Source organism: Notolepis coatsorum, assembly GCF_963971535.1.
Source record: "Notolepis coatsorum genome assembly, chromosome: 7".
NCBI classification, from domain to species: Eukaryota; Metazoa; Chordata; class Actinopteri; order Aulopiformes; family Paralepididae; genus Notolepis; species Notolepis coatsorum.
The window spans coordinates 125841866-125855311 of record NC_140171.1 but is presented as its reverse complement, the minus strand read 5'-3'; positions in this window follow the sequence as shown (position 1 = coordinate 125855311).

Below are 13446 nucleotides of genomic sequence, written 5' to 3'. Positions count from 1 at the left end.
ACCGAGGCCATGGATCAGCTTCATACCGTCTTCTGTCTATGGTCTGTCAATGTGGTTTAGACGTTTAGTTAATTGAGTTCATTGCTGGGTTAAGTACTTCTATTCTATTCACATAATATGCTTACTACATATATCTCATTTGAGTAGTGGAAAAGGGGTAGGATTAAATAAGTGTACTTCTTCCTATTCCTTTTCGAACATGTAAAAATTGAGTTATGTTTAGTTTATTATAAAAAAAATCCATTTCATAGAGATCAATGATTTGTTATGATTTTATATTTTACATCGTAAAACGTTCGGAATAAAGATTTCAAATCTATTCTATTCAGATTTTTGCTTACCACATCTATCTATTGCTATGTCCGCCTATCACAATCACGCAAACTGTAACGCTTGTCCCATATCCCTGTCTCCCTGTGAATGGCTGTCTCGTGGTGGACGTCCCGTGATGATGACCGGGAGGATGCGACCCTCTCTGCGTCGCCCCATGCCTCAAATAGATCCGCCATCAGCTCTATTTACAATATTTTAAAATGTTCAGTTGCTATTGCATGCACTTATCCGTGTTTCATAACATGTGTGCATGCTTACCAACTGTTTTATTGCAACACTAATAATGTGTTTGTTTTAATGAAACTACATTAAGTGTGTCTTTAGACGACACGTTAAGGACGGCATTAGCTAGCTTGATAGGATGATCAACATCATCCAAGCTAGCTAAGTTATTCCATTCTGTGTACTGCATATTACCATACTTACCATATTTACCATCAGTCATGCTCTTGCTAATAATGCTATGTCTGTGTCTAGGCAAACACTAGGAACGGGTATATATAGATTTGTAGTGCCAAATTTCCCTCTGGATGATTAAAGTATTTATATTCTCTTCTATTCTGGTGTGGTGTGGGAAAAGATACAGGTGATCAACACCTTGATCAATGCTGCCTGCAATACATGAGTATTTAAAACTGAAACATATCTTTTCTTATTAACAGGTGCTTCTTGGGCATCAACCCGGAGAAAGGCTCAAGGGGAAAGAAACAAAGCTCTATTAACCCTCATGTGACCACCCTTCTCCGGAAGCTGATAGATTTTTTTTTATCCACTTTCTCATTTTTCTATTTTTCTCCCATCCCAATTTCGCCTCGCCAATTCTCCCTTCAATTCTCCCCTCCCCTGTCTTGAACGTTGCTAGACTATGCCTCCCACTGGTCGGCTGCAGTGAGGACCAAGCCTTGCATCACGTGTCCCCTCCGGTACATGAGGAGGCAGCTGTCGCATCTTTTCACCTGTACAGCGCGATCTCTCAGTGGCGAGGAGTAACGCGTGGGAGGCTCACGCTGCCCCCGTTACTTCCTGATTCTGCTGTACAGGCGCACCAACCGACCTGTAGGCAACGTCCGATCCCCACCCACCAGCTTTCCCACCCCGTTAGTGGCGAGCGCCTTGCTCACTGCGCCACTTAGCCGCCCTGGAAGTTGATAGACAACTGTCATGATCCTGTCGTCCCTGCTCCTCTTTTTATTCTTTTGAGTGCGTGCAAGAAAACTGTTAATTTATTAGTTCCTTTTTTCACCACGCTGTTGTAGAACACACAAGCATGTCGTTTCATGTATTTCAGAATATGGTTCTTTTGACTTGTCAATAAATATGCCAGTGGGCTTCCATTGATTTTACCTCATTTGTGCGTTTGGGGTGTTTTTAATGTACAATATACAATAGCCTATGTGCATTTTTGTAGTCCAGCTCCAGTGCTTCCCGGCAGAAGCTCACACGTTGGTGGTTAATTTATGTAAATTCATGTTATTGTTATGGTGTTTTTGCTATTGAAAGTATGTGCAATGTTGAATAAATTGTTCATTACTAGGGAGAATAAATACATGAGATCTCCCTAGAATTGGGAGAGTATCTTCCAAAGGCATACAGCACAGTGGAAACTCAGTCTTTAGACCAAATAGCCTACATTATGAAATTTCTGAGGAAAAAGAAAGCACATTTGGGTGAGTGATGCCATAATTATGTGGCATAATAATAATAATAATTGACAGTGCAACACCTGCTGGTCAGTTTCTGTAAGTATAGTTTTAGATTGTATGTTTTTCCACACTTTACTGTAGTGTACGTGTATTTACACAGTTAACAAAGTCCATGTAATATTTTACTGCACGTTAGAATACACAGAAGTAACGATGGATGTGTACAAATTGCGCATAGAAATTAGGCATATGTATTGCACTAATGAAATACCGGAGGCTATACTAATGCGCCAAAATACCTAGATTATAATGTATAGTTACGATTATTTTTCTGTTGATCAAATAAAAAGCCTGCCTAGTGCAAATCAATATGATTTGTCGACCATGTCACGGCTTATTGTGGTCTGCATCCCCTTAACAATTGTGTGTATTGAGCTGTACTGTATTGTTTGTACCCATTCTGCAATCTGTTAATAAAGTTTTCAATCACACGGACAATAAATATAATGTCTAAATGAAATGCACAAAAAATGTATGTATCATAACGTTACCCTGGTATAGATCTGTATGAAACTCAGTCTTTAGACCAAATAGCCTACATTATGAAATTTCTGAGGAAAAAGAAAGCACATTTGGGTGAGTGATGACATAATTATGTGGCATAATAATAATAATAATAATAATTGACAGTGCGACACCTGCTGGTCAGTTTCTGTAAGTAGTTTTAGATTGTATGTTTTTCCACACTTTACTGTAGTGTACGTGTATTTACACAGTTAACAAAGTCCATGTAATATTTTACTGCACGTTAGAATACACAGAAGTAACGATGGATGTGTACAAATTGCGCATAGAAATTAGGCATATGTATTGCACTGATGAAATACCGGAGGCTATACTAATGCGCCAAAATACCTAGATTATAATGTATAGTTACGATTATTTTTCTGTTGATCAAATAAAAAGCCTGCCTACTGCAAATCAATATGATTTGTCGACCATGTCACGGCTTATTGTGGTCTGCATCCCCTTAACAATTGTGTGTATTGAGCTGTACTGTTGTACCCATTCTGCAATCTGTTAATAAAGTTTTCAATCACACGGACAATAAATATAATGTCTAAATGAAATGCACAAAACAAAAAATGTATGTATCATAACGTTACCCTGGTATAGATCTGTATGCATGTATTTATTCATAACGTTATACATATTCGTTCACGTTAGATTGTGCATGGCTTTTACATTGAAAAATGTACTTGTCACGTGGTTCCGTTCTCCATTCTTCACATCAAAAACGAAAAACGAACTATCAAAACGTACACGGCCCTACACGGCCCATTATTGACTCGTTTTTTTCATTTGATTCTGATACCAAAATACGAAAAACAGGTCTGTATTTCAGTTTTTCCTCGTTTTTTCGTTTTTCCTTGTTACGACCCCTGTGAGTCTAAGGGTAAAGGGCTGTAACATAACAGTTTTGTTGACAGAAAAGATGGACCACGTTTGTAAACAACAATGATATTTATTGGTAGATGCAAAGGAAGCACATGTAGCTCAGGGGGTGAGCCCAGGCCAAAACAACAAACAAACACCACTATACTCCAAATAAACACAATCTAATCTATGGTAAAAGAGATTACATTACCTAAACTACTCTTACCTAACCAAAACAGGAGAAAACAATGTCCAAAGGAAATGGCAGCTCACCCCATCTGTGCTTCCTGAGAAAGAGAGAAAAACACATTAATTATACAGAAACAAAAGCAGAATATATACAAAAACAAACTATAACTAACAATGCTCTCTCTGTGGCCAGACACACACAAGGAAATTACTACTAAGCACCAAAGGCCAATAAACGAAATGCAATACTGTCAAAGTTACAGGTTTACCAAAAACACAACAGGCCTAGCCTCATGCCAGAGAGAGAGAAAGACTGAAGTGAGAAGCCATGTTTTAACAGGTGTGGGGTGATCCATGATTGGGTGGTGTGGATTGAGTGTTGGAGTCTGGAAAGCCATCCACCAATCGGTGCTGTTTTGCAATAATGGAAGGATTGGCCTGGCAGGGACCAATGGTAAAGGGAACAATGGCTGGAGGGAGGAAACAAAATGGAGAACACACACACATGGAGACACACACTGGGGAATATATACAGTGGGATGTAACACCCCCATACATAAGACAAAAACATGTCTACATAAACTACCAACTAAACATGTTTTTTTTCCTTTAACAACGAGATAACATCCCCGAGATAACATGTACTCCAAAACAAAGAGCTATGAAAAAACTAGCAGCAACATAAAACGAGTCCACAGCAACATAGACCGAGTAGACAGCAAAATAGAACAAGTCGACAGCACGAGAGATTCAACTCCGAGATAGAGCATCCGCCAACACATTCTCAGACCCCTTCTTATGCTTTATGCTGAGGTTATAATTTTGCACTATGAGCGCCCAACGCATGAGGCGCTGATTGTGGTTGTACATCCGCGACAGAAAAACCAATGGGTTGTGGTCGGTGTATACTACCACTGGTAATACGCTCGAACCGACATACACCTCAAAATGTTGCAACGCATACAACATAGCCAAAGTCTCCTTTTCAATAGTGGAATAGTTTAGTTGATGTTTGTTAAATTTCCGGGAGAAATAACAAACCGGGTGACTGACACCATCGTGATCTTCCTGTAATAACACCCCTCCAGCTCCCACCCCGCTGGCATCCACCTCCAGCTGGAACGGCAGGGAGAAATCTGGAGCAGAGAGAACAGGGGAACTGCATAAGAGAGCTTTAACACCATCAAATGCATTTTGACAATCAGCTGTCCAAATGAATGGTTTGGACGGGCTACACAGGCTAGTGAGAGAAGTGACGACAGAAGAAAAGTTCCGGCAAAAACCACGGTAATACCCAGCCATCCCAAGGAATCTACGCAATTCCCGCCTAGTAGTAGGCACTGGAAAAGTTGTGATTGCAGATATTTTTGCATCCACCGGACGCACTTGGCCTTGTCCTACCTGCTTACCAAGATAGGTAACCGTAGCCTTGCCGAACTCACACTTGGCAAGGTTAAGGGTCAGGGAGGCTCCAGCTAAGCGGTCAAAGACAGTTTGCAAGGTTGTCATGTGGTCACGCCAGTTGGTCGAATAGACAACCAGGTCATCGAGATAGGCATTACAATTTGGAACACCAGCCAGGACTAGGGTCACCAGTCGCTGGAAAGTGGCCGGGGCATTACGCATTCCAAAAGGCATTACAGTATATTGCAAAAAATTGTCAGGAGTAACAAACGCAGAGATTTCCGAGGCACGGGGGGTCAAAGGGACCTGCCAGTAACCCTTTAACAAATCTAGTTTGCTAACATAGGTGGCAGATCCAAGGTTGTCAATACAATCTTCCATGCGGGGCAGTGGGAAGGAATCAGGCACGGTGACAGCATTTACCTTTCGGAAATCAGTACAAAATCTAGGAGTTCCATCCGATTTGGGAGCTAACAAGCAAGGTGAACTCCAGGGACTGCAACTTGGCTTGGCTAAACCATGTTTTAACAAATAGTCAACCTCCTGTTGCATCATGGCCCTCTTGGTGATGTTAACACGGTATGCATGTTGCTTGATAGGCACAGCATTGTTAACTTTAATATCATGGGCCAATACAGAAGTACAGGAGGGAACATCACCAAACAGAGCCATGTAGGCCTGAATCAAATTTGTGATGTCCTCTCGCTGCTCCTCAGGTAAGTGTGCTAAGTGAGTGGGCAGGTTCAATAACATCTCAGTGTTGGACAATCTAGCACCCTGATGGGCTGCATTGCGCAACTCCAAGCCATCTACATCCTCACCACTAACGTCAGGAGAGTCCGGAACTATTGGAGTTGAGGCAACAGCAGAGACGGCCAGTCCGGCTGTCTGGTCTGAGGTCTTCACCTGCACACTATCTCTGGAAAAATATGGTTTAAGCATATTGATGTGGCAAACACGAGAGTGACGTTTACGATCAGGGGTGCGAACCACATAGTCTGTATCACTTATCTTCTTGTCTATTGCATACGGTCCGGAAAAACGAGCGGAAAGAGCAGAACCAAGGATAGGTAACAGGACTAGAACCTTATCACCTGGCTGGAAAGATCGAGAAACAGCTTTCTCGTCATAGTGCCGTTTCATAGTTCTCTGGGAAGAAGAGAGCGCTTCTTTTGCGAGAGAGCACGCCTGATGCAGTCGCTCTCGAAACTGGCTAACAAAATCTAGAACATTAGTGGGTGTGCTGGCACCCTTTGACATGAACCGTTCTTTAAGAACTTTCAGAGGCCCTCTAACAGTGTGCCCAAAAACGAGCTCAGCAGGACTGAAACCAAGAGACTCCTGTATGGTCTCTCGCGCAGCAAATAGAACAAGGGGGACACCCTCATCCCAATCTTTCTCTGTGTCTAAGCAATATTTACGCAGCATGGACTTTAAGGTCTGATGCCAACGTTCTAGAGCCCCCTGAGTTTCAGGGTGGTAGGCACTGGACACTATATGTCGGATACCCAGGGACTGTAACACTTGCTCAAATAACCTAGATAGGAAGTTGGTGCCTTGGTCCGTTTGTACTACCTTAGGCAGTCCAAACGTGGAGAAGAACTTCGTCAAAGCCTTAATTATTACAGGCGCTGTAATTCTGCGAAGAGGGATAGCCTCAGGGAAACGGGTGGCGGTACACATTATTGTCAACAAAAACTGATTGCCGGCTTTGGTCCTTGGCAACGGACCAACACAGTCAACTATGACATGTTCAAATGGTTCACCGACCGCTGGTATAGGACAGAGGGGAGCAGGTGGAATTACCTGGTTTGGCTTTCCGGTGATCTGACAAGTACTACAGGTACGACAGTACTGTGCTACATCGGACTTCAAACCGGGCCAAAAGAAATGTTGAAGTATTCTGTTGTATGTTTTAGTGACTCCCAAGTGTCCAGACCAAGGGTGGTCATGGGCCAAGAACAGTACATGCTGACGATAAACTGCAGGGACAACAATCTGATAAACAGTGCTCCAGTCTGGTACCTGATCTGGTAGCCCTATCTCCGATTGTGCATGCTCTGCCAGTCTAGTACCATGGGACCTCCAGGTACGCATCAAAACTCCTTCATCCACAAAATAAGAATGCAACTCTCTCCTCTGTTCTGTTTCAAGAGAAGAGAAACATTTTGCAAGAGAAGGGTCAGCCTTCTGGGCAGTAATTAGCATTTCACGAGTAACGGGTAACTTCAATGCGTCGGAACTAGTTACAGTTGTCTGTGGGGGTACCTTACTATGAGTCGGTGGTTTGTCAGCGGTATCAGAAGTTGGAGCCAGCAACTCCTCCCTGACAAAGGCTGAAGCAAAAACAGAGTCAGACAAATTAATTTCATCACCTCTCTTTTTCAATTGAGCCCGAGTGACAACACTTGCAGAAAAAACTTCAGGGAAGTTCTGTGACAAGTCATCAGGCAGAGAATCTGTGTCTGGGTGATCCAACACTTCCAGCACAGCGTTCACCTGTCCTCCAGCTAAATCATTTCCCATGATAAAGGAAATGCCTTTAACTGGCAAGGAAGGTCTCACCCCTATTTTAAAGAAACCAGTGACCAAATCAGATTGTACATGAATACAGTGTAACGGGGCTGGCACGAAACCCATCTCAATACCTTGAACTAGGACACTAGAACCACAGGAAGATTTCTCAGACAGAGGTAGTACATCAGAGAGGATAAAGGATTGTGAGGCTCCAGTATCTCGTAAGATCTGAACTGTACACTGATCTTTTGGATCCCCTGTCAAGGAAACTAAACCCTTGGAAGTAAATGGCCTGAAACAAGGATCGAGAACATCCTGATCATTGTGCATCTGTTGATCGGAATCAGGTGCCATTTTAATCAGACCAACCCCTTTGGGTTGTCTAAAGTTCTGAGAGGACGGTTGCTGCTTACGTTTCAACGTTAAACAGTCAGAAATAACATGACCAGATTTATGACAGTAGTAACATGTCCGCTCCTCTTTTGAGCGTGGAGGTGTCATTTTTGGTCGGGGGTGTGTGAATTCTGAATGGTTGGGGACAGAAGGTCTCTGAGAGAAATCATGGGGGAGAAACGAGTCACGCCTATCTACAAACACAGTTTTATGGGTTAGCGCAAACTCATCAGCTAATACAGCAGCTTGCTGCAGAGTGGACACTTTCTGCTCACTCAGGTAAATTACAATACGCTCTGGCAAACGATTCTTAAACTCTTCTAATAGAATGAGTTCTCTGAGAGAGTTAAGATCTGAGGCCTTGCTTGCTGCACACCATTTATCAAAGAGAGTTCCCTTCTCTCTAGCAAACTCTACAAAGGTCTGGTTGACAGCTCTCTTGTGACTGCGAAACCTCTGCCTATAAGCTTCGGGCACAAGCTCATATGCACGAAGGATGGCAGCCTTCACAGTATCATACAATAGACTATCTTCTAGGGAAAGTGTTGAACAAACCTCTTGGGCTTTACCAGTCAATTTGCATTGAAGCAACAAAGGCCAGACCTCTCTTGGCCAGCGCAATGAAGCAGCAATACGCTCAAACACATTAAAATAAGTATCAACTTCTGTCTCGCGGAACGGAGGCACCAAAGCAATGTGTTTACTTATATCAAAAGTGTGTGATGAATAAGCTGTGGAGGAGGACATACCCGGGCCTTGTGGAGGAGTCGGTGTAGCAGAGTTGGATTCACTCCTTAGGACTTCCAACTCCTAAGCTCTTTTTCCACTTCATGCTCAAGCTCCAACCTACGAATGTTAACAGCCCTTTCATTTTCTGCCTCAAGCTCCATTTTACGAAGCCGATACTCCGCCTCACGTGCTTGTGCCTTCTCCTGAGCCTCCATCTGGAGACGGGCTATTCTAACCTTGACCTGGGCCCCTTCTCGAGACCCAGTTGACACAGGAGAGGTCAAGTGAAAATGTGGCAATGTGACGTTCACACCTGCCTTTTCAGCACCATGGGCTTGCTCCTCAGAAGGCTGTGCTTCCGTAGGTTCACCAGGAGGACTTGCATGTTCATCAGAGACCGCAGGTAAAACAAGCGTCCCCTGCTCCAACAGCTTATCTACCACAAGACACCTGATATCCTGCTTAAGATGCTTTTGTTGAACCGAGAGTTTAAGTTGTGTGGCAATCTCCACTAAGTCTGCCTTGCGGCAGCTATCTAGCGCTTCCCAAGTAGGATTGCTCAAGAATTTCCCCAGATCAAAAGTACTAACTGCCATTATCTTTTTCTTACACAAATGCCATTTTTACACAAATGAATTAATAACTATACAAGTGTAAACAAACACAGTTCACCAAATCCATCAACCAACAATTGAACACGGGTTACAAGATCCAGGCAGAGCCCCCATTTATGTTACGACCCCTGTGAGTCTAAGGGTAAAGGGCTGTAACATAACAGTTGGTTGACAGAAAAGATGGACCACGTTTGTAAACAACAATGATATTTATTGGTAGATGCAAAGGAAGCACATGTAGCTCAGGGGGTGAGCCCAGGCCAAAACAACAAACAAACACCACTATACTCCAAATAAACACAATCTAATCTATGGTAAAAGAGATTACATTACCTAAACTACTCTTACCTAACCAAAACAGGAGAAAACAATGTCCAAAGGAAATGGCAGCTCACCCCATCTGTGCTTCCTGAGAAAGAGAGAAAAACACATTAATTATACAGAAACAAAAGCAGAATATATACAAAAACAAACTATAACTAACAATGCTCTCTCTGTGGCCATACACACACAAGGAAATTACTACTAAGCACCAAAGGCCAATAAACGAAATGCAATACTGTCAAAGTTACAGGTTTACCAAAAACACAACAGGCCTAGCCTCATGCCAGAGAGAGAGAAAGACTGAAGTGAGAAGCCATGTTTTAACAGGTGTGGGGTGATCCATGATTGGGTGGTGTGGATTGAGTGTTGGAGTCTGGAAAGCCATCCACCAATCGGTGCTGTTTTGCAATAATGGAAGGATTGGCCTGGCAGGGACCAATGGTAAAGGGAACAATGGCTGGAGGGAGGAAACAAAATGGAGAACACACACACATGGAGACACACACTGGGGAATATATACAGTGGGATGTAACATTCCTTTTGAAACGAAAAACGAACTATCAAAACGTACACGGACCCTGCTTCTATGTAAAACTTGGCGATGTTCTTTATCACACCATTTCACTTCATTACTGGCAACGGCTTTCATACACATCCTTCCCCGGACCTGTATCGCACACCCTGGTGTAGACCTGCTCCTAACCCCTTATCTGTTCCATCAGGTGACACCTTAAAATATTATAAGATCCAGTGCCCCCTGGTGGAATAAATGTGAGGGACGAGCGTGTCTGGGAAAACGTTGGTGTTGTCAAATCAGAATGACTAAACTCAAACTGGGTCTTTTAATTGGATCAAACTATAAACTGCGTCTTTTAATTGGATCAAACCATTAAATGGGTATTTTAAATAATTTACCCAGTGTCTTTAACATGTTTTGTAAATCTGTGGCCCATTCTCTCTAAACAATAAATAGAAAGTCCACAATACATGGCAGAAGTCCAGGCACATAAAGGGACTACTAAGCCTTACATCCGTCATAGGGCACAACTAGAGATTTTAAATGCCACGATGGTTTGTTATTGTAGGTTGGTGAAGGGTCAAAAGTTCAAACGTATTAGGCTTGATTGGCAGTGGCTATGATTAGGATCAACACCAGCCCAGCCCACCAATGAGAATGAACTCGAGGCAGAGCAGAGACGCCAGAATGGCCTATATTGTCCCAGAACACAGCGTGCATCACCTGTGTCTCAAATCATTCATCCTGATTTACTCTGGCAAAAAAGAAACTTCTGTGTCACTATGTACTAGTAGGGGGGACTGTTTCCTTTTTACTTCCATGCACAGGAAGTAGATAAGTGCACACTTTATGCATACATGTATGAAATAATGCCACACTGCTTATTCATAGAACTTCATATTGAAAGATCTGGGTATAACACATGCGCAGTTGGGATCTGTCCACATTCCACCAGCGCAGTCTGAGCCGGTTCTCCTTCCGCCATCTCCCATTGGCTTACTTACCGGTGTCAGGGTCAGGTCAGATGGATCACTGAGTCACTCCCACTCGGCAGGTCAAACGTCTTCTAAGGACCCAGCTGTGAGGACGGGCACCTTACCTGGGATCACCTTGGGATTGATTCACCCATGACGCTTGGTTGAACACCAGCCAAACTGATGGTCACACGCACTAGTGCTGATCTGGAATCGACCCTGAGGAACAAGATGGTAGCGTAAAGAAAACTGCTAAGTTTGTCTTCGTCCTTAGTACTTATTCACACATACTCCTCTTCTGTTGGCCACTGTGAAGGCTTGACTTGTCAGGAAACGATTTTAACCCTTGCACTACCACACTACCAAATGGTTAACCCTTTCACTGCGACAATACAGAAGGTTAAACCTTTCACTGTCACACGACAAATGGTTAACCCTTTCACTACCACACTACAGAAGGTTAACCATTTCACTACCCATCTGTAGTGTGGTAGTGAAAGGTTAACCTTCTGTAGTGTGGTAGTGAAAGGGTTAATTCCATTTGATGAACAAAATCAAAGATCTACTGACTTCTCAGAGGAGGATATATAATCTGGATCACTGACTACACCGACCAGTAGACATAATAGTTTCTCAAACATGTCGGTTAGTCCTGTTACAGAGACATACCCATTTACAGTTAGTCCTGTTAGAGACATACCCATTTTACAGGTAGCTCTTGTGTTCCTTTGTGCTCAGCTGAATGAATGAATGAAAACTTTATTTAACAGATTGCAGAATGGGTACAATACAGTATGGCTCAATACACACAATTGTTAAGGGGATGCAGACCAGAGAAAGACGTTTGTCTTGTTTACATCAGGGTCCCCCATTTTCAATTCATAGTGACATTTATGACATACACAACATACATGACATCATGACATTTATGACATTTGTGGGGCGGCGTGGCTCAGGGGTAGAGCGGGGCATCCAATGATCGAAGGGTTGGTGGTTCGAATCCCGCTCAAGCCCATGTCCATCCCACTGCCGTTGTGTCCTTGGGCAAGACACTTAACCTACTTGCCTCGTATGAATGTGTATGCATGTGAATGAATGTTGGTGGTGGTCGGAGGGGCCGTAGGCGATGATTATTCGCCACGCTTCCGTGAGTCTGCCTCAGGGCAGCTCTGGCTGCAATTGTAGCTTACCACCACCGGTATGACGAATAATGGACTCTGTGAAGCGCTCTGAGTCAGAGAAGAGCGCTATATAAATCCAATCCATTATTATTATGACATACAGGTATATAGTACTGTTACATTTGTGACATATACGATATGCAAATATACAGTACTGTTACCCAGAGATCCTAACAGAAAATACATATGATGGGGAGGAGACTGTACATTAGGAGGGGGGGGGTGGGTGGGTGGGTGGGAGAAAATATATACATACGGTGTGGAGGAGACTGTCTATAGGAGGCGGTGGGGGGGGGGTTAGACATTTACGGTGGCCAGTTTCGAATTGCAGCCTCCCGTAGGTGCTCTTTAAGAGCGGTTTTGAATGTGGGTAGGGATTCACATTTCTTTACAGCTGTGGGTAGGGCATTCCACATTGTTGTGGCATAATTGCAAAACGTGTTTAGTCCCTTGTTTGTGCCGAATCTGGGTTGCACATGATTTGTGGAACTCCCTCTGGTGTTGTAGGCATGGTATTCACTGACCTTTGGGAAGTATTTTGACATGTACATGGGTACCTGAGTGGTGTAGTGTATCTTGTAGACCAGGCCCATTGCAAGTTGCTGTACTCTGTCGTCTACTCTAAGCCATCCTAGGTAGTCAAAGTGGGCAGGGGTGAAGTGGGTTTTAGGAGTAAGGTCAAGTAGTAGTCTGACCAGTTTGTTTTGTGATGTTTGTAATCTTGTTTTTAGCGCCTTTGATGTGCTTTGGTACCATGAGGTGCAAGCATAGTCGTAGTACCCTTGAATGAGTGCTCCTGCCAGAGTCTTCAGGGTATTCTTGTTTACCAGAGAGGAGATCCGGTACAAGAATCTAGTTTGTTGGTTGACTTTTTTGATTACATTGGATGCCATTTTGTCACAGGAAAGATTTGCCTCTAGGATGGAACCCAGGTATGTAATTTCATCTTTCCTTGTGACAATATTGTCACCCACTGTAACTGAGAAGCCGTCGGTCTTGCTGAGTTTGTTATTTGAACCGAAGAGAATGGACTCCGTTTTGCCCATGTGTAATGATAGTTTGTTATCAGCGAGCCAGGTGCAGATTCTGCAGAGTTCCGAGCTGAGGGTTTTTTCAACCTGTAACTTGTTCTTGTCAGAGACCAGCAGGGCTGAGTCGTCCGCAAACAAGAATAAGTTGCAGTCACAAGCT